General features: G+C 42.1%; 1 protein-coding gene across 2 annotated transcripts in view; it reads right to left on the bottom strand.

Moving 5' to 3' along the window:
* LOC126284038 (cholesterol transporter ABCA5-like) overlaps nt 1-18,664 on the bottom strand; it is a 333,206-nt gene that overhangs the window by 177,052 nt on the left and 137,490 nt on the right. The gene's annotated exons all lie outside the window — the stretch shown is intronic.

Here is an 18,664-nt window from a genome sequence, read left to right as displayed (position 1 = left end):
ATTGTGGATAAGGCTTTTGATGTTGAAAGGGATGATCATAAGAAAAGCTAGACAACAGTTCAAAATATCTAAATTAGTGCATTTTCAACTTTCCAGGCGTAATGAAGAGTCCATTAAATTTCAGCCATGCAGCTGTGCAAATAAAATCTCTTCCACTGATATTTTGGCTGCATATCATCCAACCATCCACAGAGTAAGTCACTTTTGACTTAAGATGTTTTGTAAAATTCTACGTTGACAGAGATGGTAGAGTTGAAAAATGTTTTAAAAGACATTTTGCCAGGCAATGTCTGGGTAATCTCATTTATGGCCAGGCACAAGGAAAAACTGTGTAACACACGTCAAAATATTAAGTGAAGTAGATATAGCATTTCAGAAACAGCACAAATGAAACTTTCTTCAACTGTACTCTGATGGCATGGACAGGAGCACTTTCTCAGACTAGTTCCAGAGAATTGTAACAGCCTAGTCTAATAGAACTGAGGGGGGAAAAATTGTTATCCCTGATAATTTAAGTTCACATTTATCTCTAGCCATGATAAAACTTCATGACGAGTTCATGATTGCTTTTGTGTTCCTTCCAGCAAATTGCACACACCTAACTCAGCCATTACATAGCCAATGAACTCCAATGAAATGGAGATGGTGTAAGGTGGTTGAAAATGCCAAACGAAAAACTAAAGACAATACATTTAACAGAAAGTTTTTTCAATCACACCTGGAAAAAAAGTCTCTCTCATGGACAAATCTCTAGAATAAGGTATAAACTCAGGATTTCATAAGGCAATGTATTTCCATTACAGAAACAGCATCTTAGAAACATTGTCCCCTGAAACTCAAAAGGAGAAGGCAATGAGAAAAATGAACCGAGTGGCAGCTTGGGCGCATTTCTGAAAGAAACACATTATGCTCAAGAAGACATGACAGCCGAAATCCTGTAAAAAGAAGTTGAATACTCCTGCTAACTGAAGTATTACACTTAAGGACTTCAAGAGAAATGAAGTATAATATTCAGAGTTTGAAGTGGATAATGGGGAAAGAGAAACATCTGGTGTCCATTATGTCACTGATGAAGATACTGAACCAAATGGTGTGAATAATGGTGAACTCTCAGAAGCGAACTGGCTCAAACTGAATTATCTCTATAACACAGGGGTTGAAACATATATAGGAAAAGTCTTGGCAAAATATTCAGATGATATGTACAATTTAATTTTTCTTTGGAAAACACATTCAGATGTTTTTGTTTCCCCAAATGTAGCTGGTCATTATGGACTTCAGAAAGCAGGTATTGTAGTAGTTATTTAAAATTGGAAGTACTACAAAGGGCATTTTTTACGTGAATATTTTTTTCATAAAATATACCTAATTGTTTAATATTTTCTTTAATTTTATTAACTGAAATAAAATATTTAATTTATAACTGTTTATTTGCCTTCTAAATATCTACTTCATTTCCCTATTAAAACCACAACAAGAGCACTGAAAAGATCTAAAAGTGCATTGTATACATGTGTCCCTGTTGATTCCTACCCTGGTGTGAACAGGGACTACAATATAAAAAGAATATATAAATTTTGTAGTGAGTAGAAAACAAACACTTCTATACTAAATAGCTAATAACACAATAGGTTAAGTAATGAATAAGTTATAAGTACTAAATAAATTATTGCTGGTAAGCTATTAGGATATAGCTTCAAAAACTGTCCCTATTTACATTTCAATACATTTTACAGTATACTGCAAAGTTAGAAAGATATATATTCAAAAAGTGTTTATTGCATAAAACACTTCATTTTGATAAAGACAGGAAGATGAAGAATTTTTTTGCCTAGGCACACTTTAAAGGCATAGTTTCACCTTTGTGGCTCCAGTTGGTTTCAAGACTACTGAAAAAATCTGAGAATGCAGTTTAGATATTCTATATTTATGTCTTATTTTTCATTTCTTTTCTCAGTTTCACATATGTGGCCAATGGAAATCAAACAAAATTTGGGGGAGGCAGAGAGAAGCATTAAAAATTGTAAAAGTGCATGTTTTCGCTTCTGCGTTTGAGGCTGGAGTGGATCACAATAGACTGCCATTTGTCATTCTTACAGTATTTAGAATAATATTTTCAGTGAAGACCATTATATATAATATAATTTTACTGGGTCAAAAATTTTCTCACTTTATTTCCAGAGCACAGTAGCGCCATATTCAACTGCTTCACAACTAACTCTGCACAGCAGACCAGTTTAGTTAAAAACAAGTAAGAGCTTTATAATTTCATTAACTGTAAAAGAAAGGTGTTCATTGTTTTGTGTTTGTCATATATTCCACACTAATACTGGACAGATTTTATGGAATAAAAGATTAGGTTGAAAAGAAAGTGTATCTCTAAACATGTGCATCAGACATCATATGCTTATTGCTGATTCTTAAAAACTATGCGTATCTCTAAAAGTGTGCATCAGACATCATATGCTTATTGATGACTCTTAAAAACTACATGGAAAAATAGCTGCTACAACAACAACAACAACAACAACAACAACGATTATTTTTACAGCAATCTTTATTTTAACAGAAAGAAGTAGAGTGTAATAATTAGCTATTAGATTCAATTTTTTTTCAGAAATTATTTATTGTGTCTATCCAATCTACCAGTCTCTGAAAACACTTGCACCAGGTTTTTTAGACAGAGAGAGATTTGTGTATGTTATAAAATATTATGGTGTAAATGCTGCGGCAATTATGGGAACCCTCTTGCAAAGCTGCCAGATAAATCTGAACACTGAAACACATATAGTATTGTCAACAGAGAACTGCAAGGACGAAAATGATGACCGAATATTAAAATAAAACTCAATAATTTAAATTTAATGATCCCAATGTGTTTATTTGTATTGTAACTGTATACATGCACATGTAATTCATCACAAATAATATCTCTATGAATATGTGATATTTAAAAATTATGGGACATCAATATCGCGAGCAAGGACAAACCACTTTACAGACTGTAACAATGAAGTTGTTAGGCTGTCACATGATTAGGAAGTCTTTGAAGACACTTCTCAGCTGATATTAATAATAATAATAATAATAATAATAATAATAATAATAATAAACTAAGTGGTCCTGCCTTCTGAGAAATTTAAAATCCCGGCACCTACAGTTTGGGCCAAACTGCAACTAGCAGATGTTTTCACCTCCTGAGACTTGCAAGGTAGAGTCTTCTCTCTCATAACATGCAGTACAGTGGATCTAGAAAGCAGTATGGGACTCCTCTAGCACTTTTGGTGATAGTCTTTCCTCCTCAAATTACTGAGGCATGAAGTCACATATGTAGATGTCTTTGTTACATGTTCCCACTGCATCATTATGTGCAGCAGAGAGGAGCTGCATTCTATTCAGATTCTTTTGAAAAGTGAAAGGGCTTAAACTATTTTGACTATTTTTGTTGCACATTGATAAAGTACCAGCTAGATTTGTTGTGTTCTACCAACTATAGTTAGACTTTCCTTCCTGTTGTATGACCAGCAACTGACATCCCAAGGTTTTTGTGACAGCTTTAGAGTGTGTGTGTGTGTGTGTGTGTGTGTGTGTGTGTGTGTGTGTGTGTGTGTGTGTGTGCGCGCGCGTGTGCATGCATGTACGTGCTTGTACGTGCGTGTGTGCGCACGCGAGCGCATGCACCTTATCAGTTTGTAGTATATGACTGAAATCTTTCATTGATTTCCTTTATTAGTGACTGCATGATATGATTAGTGAGTTTATTAATTCAAGAAATGAACTTTGCATTCATTCATGAGGAAATGACCAGTATGACTCAATTGTGCACTGTGTGAAATCCTAAACAACTATAGCCAAATGTGAATGTCATAATTAAGACTGGTTGTGCCACTGTTGTTCGAATTGTTATTCAGTCCAATGTGTCCCTGTTCAGTTTGTCAGAGGATCTGTGGTTTGGGAAGGCCATGTCTGACAGAACATTGAGTTTGGCTGGCTGTGTTTTATGTATATGTTTAACTGAAGTTGGCTGTGTACATATTGCATGAACCTTGGATCTATTTATGTTGTTGACTTGTGCTGCTCATTGTTTGCCTAGAGGAATCGAGGAATCACATTCTGTGTTTTCACATTACTTGTGTACTGAATACATGTCTCCATTTCAATTTTAAGTTGGGGAATTGTGTTGATCACTGTCCACTATATATATATATATATATATATTAGTAGGAAGAAACATTCCACATGGGAAAAATATATTAAGAAAAGATGCTGTGACTTACCAAACGAGAAAGCGCTGGTAGATAGACACAATAAAACACACACACACACACACACACACACACACACACACAAGCAGACATATGTAAAGGCAAAGAGTTCGGGCAGAGATGTCAGTTGAGGCGGAAGTACAGAGGCAAAGATGATGTTGAGTGACAAGTGATGTACACGGGGCGGCAACTTGAAATTAGCGGTGGTTGAGGCCTGGTGGGTAACGGGAAGAAAGGATATACTGAAGGGCAAGTTCCCATCTCCGGAGTTCTGATAGGTTGGTGTTAGTGGGAAGTATCCAGATAACCCGCACGGTGTAACACTGTGCCAATATGTGCTGGCCGTGCACCAAGGCATGTTTAGCCACAGGGTGATCCTCATTACCAACAAGCACTGTCTGCCTGTGTCCATTCATGTGAATGGACAGTTTGTTGCTGGTCATTCCCACATAGAAGGCTTCACAGAGTAGGCAGGTCAGTAGGTAAATCACGTGGGTGCTTTCACACGTGGCTCTGCCTTTGATCGTGTACACCTTCCGGGTCACAGGACTGGAGTAGGTGGTGGTGGGAGGGTGCATGAGACATGTTTTACACCGGGAGTGGTTACAAGGGTAGGAACCAGAGGGTAGGGAAGATGGTTTGGGTATTTGATAGGGATGAACTAAGAGGTTAAGTAGGTTAGGTGGATGGCGGAAAGACACTCTTGGTGGAGTGGGGAGGATTTCATGAAGGATGGATCTCATTTCAGGGCAGGATTTGAGGAAGTCGTATCCCTGCTGGAGAGCCACATTCAGAGTCTGATCCTGTCCCGGAAAGTATCCTGTCACAAGTGGAGCACTTTTGGGGTTCTTTTGTGGAAGGTTCTGAGTTTGATGGGATGAGGAAGTGGCTCTGCTTATTTGCTTCTGTAGCAGGCCAGGAGGGTAGTTGCAGGATGAGAAAGCTGTTTTCAGGTTGTTGGTGTAATGGTTCAGGGATTCGGGACTGGAGCAGATTTGTTTGCCACGAAGACCTAAGCTGTAGGGAAGCATTAATGCTGAAATGCCAATGAAAATCATGGTGGACCAAACTCACTGACTGACTCTTCACACACTGTAACACACAAGAGCCTTCTGTTGAGTGGATGCCATTTTAAGTTTGACTGACTGCAAACTGAGAAGGCAAATTGACTGACATCTAATGCTGATTTTCTAAAACCCTAGGCCATGCCCATTCAACGAAGCATATTTCCTTGTTCAGCGCATCCCATGTCTCATAATTATTACCAGTTAAATCAGATCATTCTTTCTGAAACACCTTGTACTTCAAAGCTACTACAAAGGCTCAAAATTAAAGTTTCTTTGCAATGCATGGGATGAAACCCCATTTAAGGTTGTCTTGGGTGCCAAAGGTGGCTCTATTGCATATTACCATGATCTGTGTTGCACACAGTGTGGAGTCGCTGACGCTGATGTTGTACTACAGGCCACCAGTTCAAACATGAACACCAAAAATTACTTGTTATTTAGTATTTATCAGTTCTGTCCTGGCTGTATGTCAGTGTTTGTAAACTGTGCTTTCAATGACAGGTGTCGTATTTCAATGAAAATCCCACCTACATATTTGGACCCAATTCTCATTACGGTATGACACTGATGGAAACACTAGAGACTTAAGCATCTACATCAGCACGACTCCAATTAAGCAACATAAAAATCATCTCCTACATGGACTGGAATTGGAATACAAGCATTATTACATCATTTTTCATCATTACAGTTTTGTGTATTCAAGAGACCAATGGATTCCAACCCGACAGTAAGTCAACTGTACATAAGACAACCATCAGTGTTTTCCAAAGATTCTGGTCAAAAGGCAACCATCAATGTTTTCCTGAGACCAAATGAAATGACTGAAAGGATTTCACCAAGCTGCCAAACACAACACTTGGGATGATATGATGTGCTTGGCAAATGCATACCTTTACTTGGATGGCACAGCCCAGAAAAGGGTTGAGAACAACCACGAGAATCTCAACAACTGGTACAAATTCTAGGCCGAACTGAAGAAAACATTTTTTGATATCAACAGCACATCTTCTTAGTGGAAGAATAATTAATGAGCAGGGCTCAACATCATGGTGAAATGACACTGTCTTACACACACTGTTTTGTGCTTCTGCAACACTGTGGATCTGAATACAATAGAACCTGACAAAATCTTACACTTTATGAAAAGAGTCACAGAAGACATGTACCAAGCCCTTTTGGTAAAGGATGAAACAACAGAGGAATTCATCAAATGGTGCCACCAAATCAAGGAAATGCAACAGAAAAGAGGTGGATGGAAGAGTAATCACTGATTGCCAAATGTGGGCCCTATGAGAGTTGTGGAAGTCCACCTTCAGCTCACATCTCTCATACAACAGATAGTAAGAGAAGAGATACACCAGTGTATGGAAGTCAGTAATGTTGGACTGATTACACAAGAGCAACCATGAAAGTCAACCTCATACATCTGGAGGAAATAGGTAATGTTGAAGAATATGTTTATCAAACTTTGATATTCTGGCATTAGTTGAATGCACTGTGAAGAATAGACTTACACTTATGCCCCAACCATCTAAAGACAATCCATAATCTGACCAATGCAGGTACAAACTACTCCTTTGCCAAGTAAAATGCCTCAGAGAAAAAACAGACATTTGGGGGATGGACAAAAGCACACCAGAATGGTGTACACTGTAGACACTCTAGGCACACTGTATGCTAATGCACTGAGAAGAAAGGTGTTTGACAACTATTATGCCACAAGACATCAACTATCACAACAGTCCTATTCACCCCAATCAGCTGCAGAAGGTTATAGTCAATCTGGAGACACAGACAGTTCCCAAACTCTGGACAAGGTTGTTATGGCCATTTCCTTTTTCCATACCAGTCACTCACCTAGCTGCTGATGTCAGTAAAACAAAGAGAAGCAGCCATCTAGGGAAGTAAAGCCACCACAGGTGAAAATCCTCCTTGATGACAGTTACCAAGATGACAGAAAATCTCATCAATAGCCAACTTTTCAGGGTGCTAGTTGACTTGTGGGTTTCATTTTCTGTAATTTCAAATGCTTTCACTGCCAGCTAAAGAAGATTATAATCCATGATATGAAAGTGATTGTGCTGAAAGTCAAAAATGGAAAATGCGTCCAGCCAACAGGAACCAGTATTACTAGAATAACTATCAATGGCAGAACCCAGCTCTGAGTTTGTTGTTTTAGTAAGATGTAGTCATAATGCTATTCTCGGATGAGAGTTCTTGCAGGCATCACAAACTGTCACAGACTGTGGAGGATCAGCATTCCAGACTGATGCAGTTATTCCAATATGCACGCACAACACCGTTTGCTCCAGGTAGTTGTTTCCCTTTGAAGATGATGATATACCACTATCATTAATAAGAAGAATTCGAGTCACTCGAGATGCTCAGTTAAACTGTGAAGGTTTCGTTGATTGCAAATACCTACTCAGGCTCACAAAAGAAATCTACATGCCAGTGATGATCATAAGAATTTTAGGTGGTCAAGGAAAACTTCGGATCGCTAACTGTCATGAGAAGCCACATCTCATCCCTACAGATATGTGTGTAGGTACAGACAAACCAGTCCAGAAAGGGCAGTTTAGCACTATCATCAAAGAATTCTGCTCACCACATAAAATAGAGTGCAAGAAGCTATTACGAAACTGCCAATAGGATATGGTTTGACTGAGAAACAACATCAGCAAGTGATAGCCATTCTGCATTAGTTTTTGGATGCTTTCAGACCTGGAGCGAAGAAAAGAGAGATCGAGTGGGCCACAGTAACACACCATATCAACAGTGAGGATAAAGTGCCACTGATTGAAGAAACAGATAATGCCCAAAGAAATGCTGAAGATTGTGGTGTCACCGCCAGACACCACACTTGCTAGCTGGTAGCCTTTAAATCGGCCGCAGTCCAGTAGTATACGTCGGACCCACATGTCGCCACTTTCAGTGATTGCAGACCGAGCGCCGCCACACGGCAGGTCTAGAGAGACTTCCTAGCACTCGCCCCAGTTGTATAGCCAACTTTGCTAGCGATGGTTCAGTGACAAAATACGCTCTCATTTGCCGAGACGATAATTAGCATAGCCTTCAGCTACGTTATTTGCTACGACCTAGCAAGGCGCCATGATCAGTTTCTATTGATATTGTAAATCATGTACCGTCAAGAGCGACGTTCGTCATTGATGGATTAAAGTTAAGTATTCACCAGCTACGTCCGTTTTTCTCAATTCTAATTCCCTTGTCATGTTCCAGACCTCACGCCAGCCTGCATGAGCTAAAACGCGTGCATTTCAGCCTCCTTTATTAACCCTGTGTTGGCTCTCCTGCCAACAACAACATTCGCGACGAGAGTAAAGTGTTCTGATCTAAATTGCCCTGATTTACTTGTGTAATGGCTTCTCCACAATCTCCAGATGTACTGTCCGAATTTTATCGCTTACAGAATCAGCAGACGCAGTCCCTACTGGATGCCCTTGGACAGCTCGTCCAGGGTCAACGTGCGATGCAAAACGATGCGGCAGCAGCCGCTTCATCGCTAATGCAGCCGCAACACGCTGTTGCACCCATTATCGACCTTTTGATACTGCACTGGAAAGCTCGACGGATTGGTCATGCCTATTTGGATTCCATCTCGCCGCCTACAGAATTCAAGGTAATGAGCGGCAGCCTTATTTGTTGTCTTCTGTCGGCGTTAACACGTACCGTGTGATAATCAAATTATTTCCCCGACGCGACGAAGCAACTCTGTCCTATGACGAAATTTTGTCTGCATTAGATGCATATTTCAAAGAATCAGTCAATGTAGTTGCAAAACGGTATACCTTCTTTCGTACAAAACGTACGGCAGGTCAGACTAATCGGGAGTGAGTTGCAACCTTGCAAGGCCTTACTAGGGATTGTGCTTTTGAGTGTCAATGTGGGCTCCTTTATTCAGAAACTATGGTATGTGACGCAATTGCACAGAACGTTTCTGATGTTCGTATAAGGGAACAGATTTTGAAACTAGTAAATCCCTCCCTTCAACAAGTGATGGACATATTGGATCGGCAGGACACACTTGACTTTGCTCAGGAATCATTTGAAACTTTGCCAGCAGTGTGTCAGGTTAACTGGCCCGCCGGGCGAGCTGCACGGAGCAGTAAACAGCCCTCGCGCCCGCCCGCACCGCTGCCGCCAGGCTCTCAGCCACATGTGCCGCGCCAGCAAGCAAATGCAGTGATCAAATCATGCCCGCAGTGTGCTACTAAACATTCACGTGAGAATTGCCTGTCACGCCAAGCTATTTGCTTTTATTGTAATAAAAAAGGACATCTTCAGAGTGTTTGCCAGAAAAAGCTCAGATCGGAAGCTCAAAACCGTTCCAGGCCCTTTGCTTCGCGCCGGAATTGGAATTGAACCAAGGATACTCAGGCTCGCGAAACTTCGCCCATGGAAATTGATGTAGTTCATTCCACTGCGGCCAGTGCTACTCTCTCTCACAGTGACTGTGTTCGTCCCAAAAATAGTGTGCGTCGGCATCGCCGGAACTCTCGTCAAGTCGCAAGTGATTATGTACCAGTGTCAGTTCATGTTGCACGAGACATTCGCTCTTGTCGTCAGCAGGACAATAAACTTTTTGTGGACTTGGACATTAACGGCAAAGTGATACCATTCCAGCTCGATACAGGAGCTGCAGTTTCACTGATCAATCAAAACACTTACAAACTGCTGTGCACATCTCCGTTGCGTTCCGCAAATGTTAAGCTAAGCAGCTATTCTGGTCAACGTATCCCTGTGTTAGGACAGTGCAGCCTTCTTGCAACATACAAAAGACAAACAAAACTTGTGTCATTTTACGTCCTTCATTCTTTTTCTGCAGTGAACTTGTTTAGTTTCGATTTATTTCAGTTGTTTAACTTGTCTATAGTAAATCAGATCCTATCAGTGAACCAGACTGTGCCTTCAGACAGTATTTCTCGTCTATGTGAAAAATTTGCGGACATTTTTGCACTGGGCCTCGGTTGCGCTAAGAACTATAAAGCACAATTGGAACTGAAAGTAAACGCGCAGCCGAAATTTTTCAGAGCACGCACTGTTCCCCACGTATTGCGTGATGTGGTCGCAAAAACATTACACGATTTGGAATCACAAGGTGTAATTGAATGCGTGTATTGTCCCGCTTGCCTGTTGCTGAGGATAGGGCATTCGATTCCTCCGAACTTGCTTGCATGTTCATTGATGCGGAAACCGATGACGTCGAATCGTTTCCGATTGATTTTTGTCATGTAGCTACAGCCGCAGCTGCCAACCATGTCCTTCGTCCCATTCTGCGTTTTGTTGCTATGCAATGGCCCTTGTCAACGTCATGGATCGGGGACCCGTTGGTTCGCAGATTTTTTGCTCAAGGAGAGGGTCAGCGAGGTAGCCTGCCAACTTCCTTACCCTCTGCACGTGTCTGCCAGCCCTTCCCATTGAGGGTGAAATGCTCTTTCCATACCACATGGAGAGACTCCATGGCCATAGACAGTTTTCATGAACACTGTATTCCTTAGTGGTATTTATTGGGAATAAAACCTATTTTTCCCTTGAATCCTGGCATTTATCATTCTACATGTAGGAGAAACGCCCCAGATGCCCACCTGTTATCATCCAGAAATGCACAATCTTGATGTCAGAAGAGGCATTGTCCCCTCCATTTGATCCGAATCAATATTTTCCTGCCAATCCTATGTGCTGGCATCCATAGCAATGCGTTGAAGTTTGCACTGTGGACCGCTTAGCTGCCTGCAGTAAACATGCCTTTGGGCATGCATGACAACATGTTAGAGTGTGACAGTCCAATGAAGCATGTGAGCACACTATATGACCACGCTCCACATCGCATCCCATGATGGGGTGAGCCGCTGGCAGTAGAAGACTCGCTGCAGGCTGCGCTGGTGATGTGTGCTGTAATGAGGCAGCCGTGTCTCACCGCCACCTCAATGCTGCTGCTTTCACTACCCCCGATGCAGATGCTGCCTTCGCTGCAATGGGACGTAAGTGTCGTAGCAATGCATTCTGCTAGTTAACAACTCTGGCAAACTTCTGCTGAGCTATCTTTCCATCACCTAGAATAGATCAAGACTTTTTTTTGCTGTACATTTGTTCATTTTCAGTCCTAGTTTTTTAACCATGCCTGATTTACATCCTCGCCAACCAGTGGAGAGGACTGAATTGATTCCCAATGCTGCAACTGCAGTCCCGAATGAGCCTGATAGCATTACTTTACTGCAACAGAAGATAAACACCCTGTCACTTGAAAAAATAGAGCTACAGGAGTAGCTTAACATGATAACTCACAAATGTGAGACCAGAGCTGCTGAAAATGTGGCAACTGTGGGCAATTCAAGAGCCTCTAGTATCAGATATAATCAGTACGCTTCCAGCCATAACTTTTGTACCTTTTCTTGCTGGAAAGCCAGGCGAATATGTAACAACACTTTTGCAAAGCGTCAGGATGTAGAACGTATATGCACAAGGACGGACCATTTTTTGTTAAATGTCACCAAGTTGAAGCTTTCGAGTGAAGTGTGAACTTATGTTGATTCAGTAGATGCATTGCAGGAAGCACCCACTTTTGAATTCTTGACAAATGGATTAGCAGACCACTAGAAAAGTGGGGAGGACTTTGAAGCATTTGTGGACAGAATTATGGCAGTATCTTGTTGCACATACAACTAGGAAGGGCTAATAGAAGTAATGAAGTGTTGATCGAAGAAGCTGAAGTGAGAGAAATCAATGTATTCATGCGAGGAATCAGTCCATAAATAGGGAGTGAGGTAAAAGTAGCCTCCCCCACCTCCTTGCACGAAGCAGTCAGTCTTGCTCTATTATGTGGAAGCAGGAAGATTTGTATCCACACCCGCAAGTGCCAGTGAAGCATGACATATTTGCATTAACGAAACAAATTGCCAGAGATGTGGCAAGCCCAACCATATAGCCAAGTGCAACTGGGCTTCCTGCTGTAAGAAATGCCATAACATCAGACATGAACAGGATCATTGTCTGCAAAATAAATGGCCAATTTCCCCAATGAGGAATGTGCCAGCAGAGAACAAAAAGAAATAATAATAAATTGAACACGAGTACAGCTCCACGGGGAAATAAGCGTGGGCAGGTTCTAGCACCCACCCTTGCCCCCAATGAAATGCAGGATCTCTATAAAAAGGGAAGAACTGACTGAGGTGGCAAATTTGGTTTTAGAGGGGAAGCACAGAGGGAAGACTGTCAAAATTCTTTTAGATACCAGAGCTCAGGTTAGTGTTCTTTTTACTTCTAATAATGACAAGTGTGTGCTAAAACCACCATGCTGCAATATAAGTGGACTGGAGATGAAATCATGATTATTCTTGCAGGCACTTGTACAATAGATCTGCAAATTGAAGGGAAAAAGTATGTCTTTGATATGGAAGTAGTGAGGAAGTGGAGATGGAATTTTGATATTATTCTGAGGAATGATTTCCTAGCACGCTAACAGGCTTGGATAGCTTGTATGATGCGAACTGTTTGGTTCAGTGATACACACTGCTGTCTGGACAGTGAGCACGCGTCTCACTCACGAGGAACCTCTGAAAGGAGGACCACCTCACAGGTTCCAACTGAAACACATACATGGGCATTGAAAACTATCACACCTGTAACTATTAGCATTGGAATGGGAAAAGTTTTGCGGCTCAAAGTCAAAGACTGGGTACTACCGGGACCAGACTTTTTGGTCGACCCACTCACCCAAAATGTGAGGTCTAAGTAAACCTAAAGCAAAAGGGAACAGGTTTCAAATACCTGCATGTGTGTTGACAATTTTGGTCAATGGGGTGTAGAAATAGCATATGGCACAATACTAGCGAGTGATGAAGTTATGCAAATAATAATTTCAAACCAGAAACAGTGTCAAGAGAAGAGACATAACCCTGTGAGGAAGATTTGCGCACTAGTGCCTTCGATAAGAAATCAGTTGACAGAGATGTTGGCACATTTGCCGGAGTCGGAATAAAAGCTTTTCAATCCAGTTTTAGAGGAATGTGTGTGCTTGTTCAAGGAAAGGCAATACTTTCCACAAGAGACACTAGACAAATGGCACAGAAGCTGTATCATTTACCCCATCAACCTATTGTTGAAGATACAATTCAGCAGCAGTTGGCTTCAGGGATAATTCAACAAGACCTTATACATGTTAGGAAATTGCAAATACTTTAAAACATTGTACATGCATTCTGGATAGCATCAGGTTCTGATCGCACCACAAGATAGACCTAAAACTGTTTTTGTGGTCCCATCTGGATTGTATGAATTCTTACAAATGCCTTGTGGTTTAAGTAATGTGGCTGCCACTTTTCAAAGATTTGCCAACTTGTTATTGAGAGGCTTAAAACCTACTGCGTGTGTTGTGTATCTTGACGATATCATAATTTTTGCAAAAACAATGAAAGAGGATGCTGAAAATTAAGAAATGTATTGTCTAGATATTGAAGAGCACTCTTGAGTTTAAAATTAGAAAAACGTTCTTTTGCACAGTCACAGGTTCAGTAGCTGGGGCACATCATTAGTTCAAATGGAGTTAAGCCAGGTCCCAGGCTAACGGAAGCAATGGATAATTTTTCAGCCCCAAGAAATGTTAAAGAATTACAATCTTCCCTGGGTTTAGCCAACTATTACACGTGTTTTGTGCAGGATTATGCTACCACAGCAGAGCATTTAACAAAATTATTAAAGGAAGATGCAGTATTTGAATGGACAGATAAGTGCGAAGCAGCTATGAGGAAAATTAAAGGAATTTTGACTAATCCACTTTTACTAATATATACAAATTTTGAAAAGCCTTTTATTCTTTTGACAGACACATAAGATTATGCTGTTGGAACTGTTTTAAGTCAGGAATATAATGGTGAGGAAAGACTAATTTGTTACATCTCTAGACAAAGAAATCAGCAGAAATAAATTGCAATGCTACAGAGGAGGAGTTGCTAGCTCTCATGCTTGGAGTAAATTACTTTATGTGTTACTTGTATGAATGGCAGTTTACTGTGCTTACATACCATACTGCTTTAGCATAAATGTCAAGTTTAAAAGACCCAAGCAGTCACTTGACCAGATGAGCATTACAATTATCAGAATATGATTATTACACAATTTGGCATAAGCCTGGCCACCCGCACAACAATGCCAATGGCCTAAGCAGAAAGGTTACAGTTGTGCAGACAGACGATGTTTCCATAGAAGAATTGAAAGAGTCATAGGAGAGAGATGTAGAATGGCACCAGTGTGCACTACTATTTAATTTTGTTACAGAAGACGGTATGCTACACTACTGGGCATTAAAATTGATACACCAAAAAGGAATGCAGATGATAAACGGCCATTCATTGGAAAAATATACTATACTAGAACTGACATGTGATTACATTTTCACGCAATTTGGGTGCATAGATACTGAGAAATCAGTACCCAGAACAACCACCTCTGGCCATAATAATAGCCTTGATACGCCTGGGCATTGAGTCAAACAGAGCTTGGATGGCGTGTACAGGCACAGCTGCCCATGCAACTTCAACACGATATGAGTAGTGACTGGCGTATTGTGATGAGCCAGTTGCTCGGCCACCATTGACCAGACGTTTTCAATTGGTTAGAGATCTGGAGAATGTGCTGGCCAGGGCAGCAGTCCAACATTTTCTATATCCAGAAAGGCCCATATAGCACCTGCAACATGCGGTCATACATTATCCTGCTGAAATGTAGGGTTTCACAGAGATCGAATGAAAGGTAAAGCCATGGGTCATAACACATCTGAAATGTAACGTCCACTGTTCGGAGTGCCTTCAATGTGAACAAGAAATATCACTTTGCCATTACGGGAAATGCTCCTAATCCTACTCCTAATGATACAACTCCCCAAGACACTATCCAAATTGAACCCTGCCTGGAACAGTTCCGTCCTCCAACACAGTGGGACCCACCTCCTCTTCCTCAAAATCACCCTCTCCAAACCTTCCAGGAATTTCTGACTTCCAGCCTTGCCTCTCAATCCTTCTTAAAAAATCTTAAGCCTACTCCCAACATCACCACTGCTGAAGCCCAAGCTATCCGTGATCTGAAGGCTGACCGATCCATCGTCATTCTTCCGGCAGACAAGGGTTCCACGACCGTGGTACTTGATCGGTGGGAGTATGTGCCTGAGGGATTGCGTCACCTTACAGACAACACCACATACAAAGTTTGCCAAGGTAATCCCATTCCTGATGTCCAGGCGGAGCTTCAAGGAATCCTCAGAACCTTAGGCCCCTTACAGAACCTTTCACCTAACTCCATCAACCTCCTGACCCCACTGACACCCCGTACCCCTACCTTCTAACTTCTTCCTAAAATTCATAAACCCAATCATCCCGGCCGCCCCATTGTAGCTGGTTACCAAGCCCCCACAGAACGTATCTCTGCCTACGTAGATCGACACCTTCAACCAATTACATGCAGTCTCCCATCCTTCATCAAGGACACCAACCACTTTCTCGAATGCCTGGAATCCTTACCCAATCTGTTACCCCCGGAAACCATCCTTGTTACCAATGATGCCACTTCCTTATACACAAATATTCTGCACATCCAGGGCCTCGCTACGATGGAGCACTTCCTTTCACGCCAATCACCTGCCACCTTACCTAAAACCTCTTTCCTCATTACCTTAGCCAGCTTCATCCTGACCCACAACTTCGTCACTTTTGAAGGCCAGACATACCAACAATTAAAGGGAACAGCCATGGGTACCAGGATGGCCCCCTCGTATGCCAACCTATTCATGGGTTGCTTAGAGGAAGCCTTCTTGGTTACCCAGGTCTGCCAACCCAAAGTTTGGTACAGATTTATTGATGACATCTTCATGATATGGACTCACAGTGAAGAGGAACTCCAGAATTTCCTCTCCAACCTCAACTCCTTTGGTTCCATCAGATTCACCTGGTCCTACTCCAAAACCCATGCCACTTTCCTTGACGTTGACCTCCATCTGTCCAATGGCTAGCTTCACACGCCCGTCCACATCAAACCCACCAACAAGCAACAGTACCTCCATTATGACAGCTGCCACCCATTCCACATCAAACGGTCCCTTCCCTACAGCCTAGGTCTTCGTGGCAAACAAATCTGCTCCAGTCCGGAATCCTTGAGCCATTACACCAACAACCTGAAAATAGCTTTCGCATCCCGCAACTACCCTCCCGACCTGGTACAGAAGCAAATAACCAGAGCCACTTCCGCATCCCCTCAAACCCAGAACCTCCCACAGAAGAACCACAAAAGTGCCCCACTTGTGACAGGATACTTTCCAGGACTGGATCAGACTCTGAATGTGGCTCTCCAGCAGGGATACGACTTCCTCAAATCCTGCCCTGAAATGAGATCCATCCTTCATGAAATCCTCCCCACTCCACCAAGAGTGTCTTTCCGCTGTCCACCTAACCTTCGTAACCTCTTAGTTCATCCCTATGAAATTCCCAAATCACCTTCCCTACCCTCTGGTTCCTACCCTTGTAACCGCCCCCGGTGTAAAACCTGTCCCATGCACCCTCCCACCACCACCTACTCCAGTCCTGTAACCCGGAAGGTGTACACGATCAAAGACAGAGCCACGTGTGAAAGCACCCACGTGATTTACCAACTGACCTGCCTAAACTGTGAAGCTTTCTATGTGGGAATGACCAGCAACAAACTGTCCATTCGCATGAATGGACACAGACAGACAGTGTTTGTTGGTAATGAGGATCACCCTGTGGCTAAACATGCCTTGGTGCACGGCCAGCACATCTTGGCACAGTGTTACACCGTCCGAGTTATCTGGATACTTCCCACTAACACCAACCTGTCAGAACTCCGGAGATGGGAACTTGCCCTTCAGTATATCCTCTCTTCTCAATATCTGCCAGGCCTCAACCTCCGCTAATTTCAAGTTGCCGCCACTCATACCTCACCTGTCTTTCAACAACTTCTTTGCTGCTGTACTTCCGCCTCGACTGACATCTCTGCCCAAACTCTTTGCCTTTACAAATGTCAGCTTGTGTGTGTGTGTGTGTGTGGGGGGGGGGGGGGGGGGGTAAGTCTTTCCGCTCCCGGGATTGGAATGACTCCTTACCCTCTTTCTTAAAACCTACATCCTTTCATCTTTCCCTCTCCTTCCCTCTTTCATGACGAAGCAACCGCCGGTTGCGAAAGCTCGAAATTTTGGTGTGTTTTTTATTGTGCCTATCTACCGGTGCTTTCCCACTTGGTAAGTCATGGAATTTTTTTTAATATATTTTTCCCATGTGGAATGTTTCTTTCTATATAGAAAAAAAAATGACATTTTACCATTCGTGCACCCAGGTTCATCATTGCATACACCATCACAGGCGTTCCTCTCTGTGGATGCACCGTCAAGGGTAACCGCAGCCACGGTCACCAAGGTGATAGTCCATGCAGCTGCAAACGTCATCGAACTGTTCATGCAGATGGTTGTTGTCTTGCAGATGTCCTAATCTGCTGACTCAGCGATTGAGACGTGACTGCATGATCCATTACAGCCATGTGGATAAGATGCCTGTCATCTCGACTGCTAGTGGTACGAGGCCATTGGGATCCAGCATGGCATTCCATATAACCCTCCTGGACCCACCGATTCCATATTCTGCTAACAGTCATTAGATCTTGACCAGCGCAAGCAGCAATGTCACGATACGATAAACCGCATTCGTGATACACTACAATCCGACCTTTATCAAAGTTGGAAACGTGATGGTACACATTTCTCCTCATTACACGAGGCATCACAGCAACGTTTTACCAGGGAATGCTGGCCAACTGCTGTTTGTGTATGAGAAATCGGTTGGAAACTTTCCTCATGTCAGCATGTTGTAGGTGTCACCACCGGCGCCAACCTTGTGTGAATGCTCTGTTAAGTTAATCATTTGCAAATCACAACATCATCTTCTTGTCAGTTAAATTTTGCGTCTGCAGCATGTCATCTTCATGGTGTAGCAATTTTAATGGCCAGTAGTGTATATCACAAGACCCCATTGGGTAACAGAGTATTAATACCTAAAGAATTGCAACAACAAATAATAGCACAGAGTCATAAGTTTACAGGCCTACCATAATGGGCAACAAGCCATTAATGCAAGAATAGCCTCAAATTCCTTGTGGAGAGGTTGACAAACTGACATTAGGAAGTACATACAAAATTGTCTGCCTTGAGTGCAAACAGCACCTCCACCAAGGACTAAAGTTCCTTTATATACATTATCAGAAGCACCAAAACCACTTCTAATCATGGCTCTGCATATCTGCGGCCCATTTCCA

This window comes from Schistocerca gregaria, chromosome 8, assembly GCF_023897955.1.
Source record: "Schistocerca gregaria isolate iqSchGreg1 chromosome 8, iqSchGreg1.2, whole genome shotgun sequence".
Lineage (NCBI taxonomy): Eukaryota > Metazoa > Arthropoda > Insecta > Orthoptera > Acrididae > Schistocerca > Schistocerca gregaria.
Note: the sequence above shows the minus strand (reverse complement) of the source record. Positions and strands in the feature narration are given on the sequence as shown.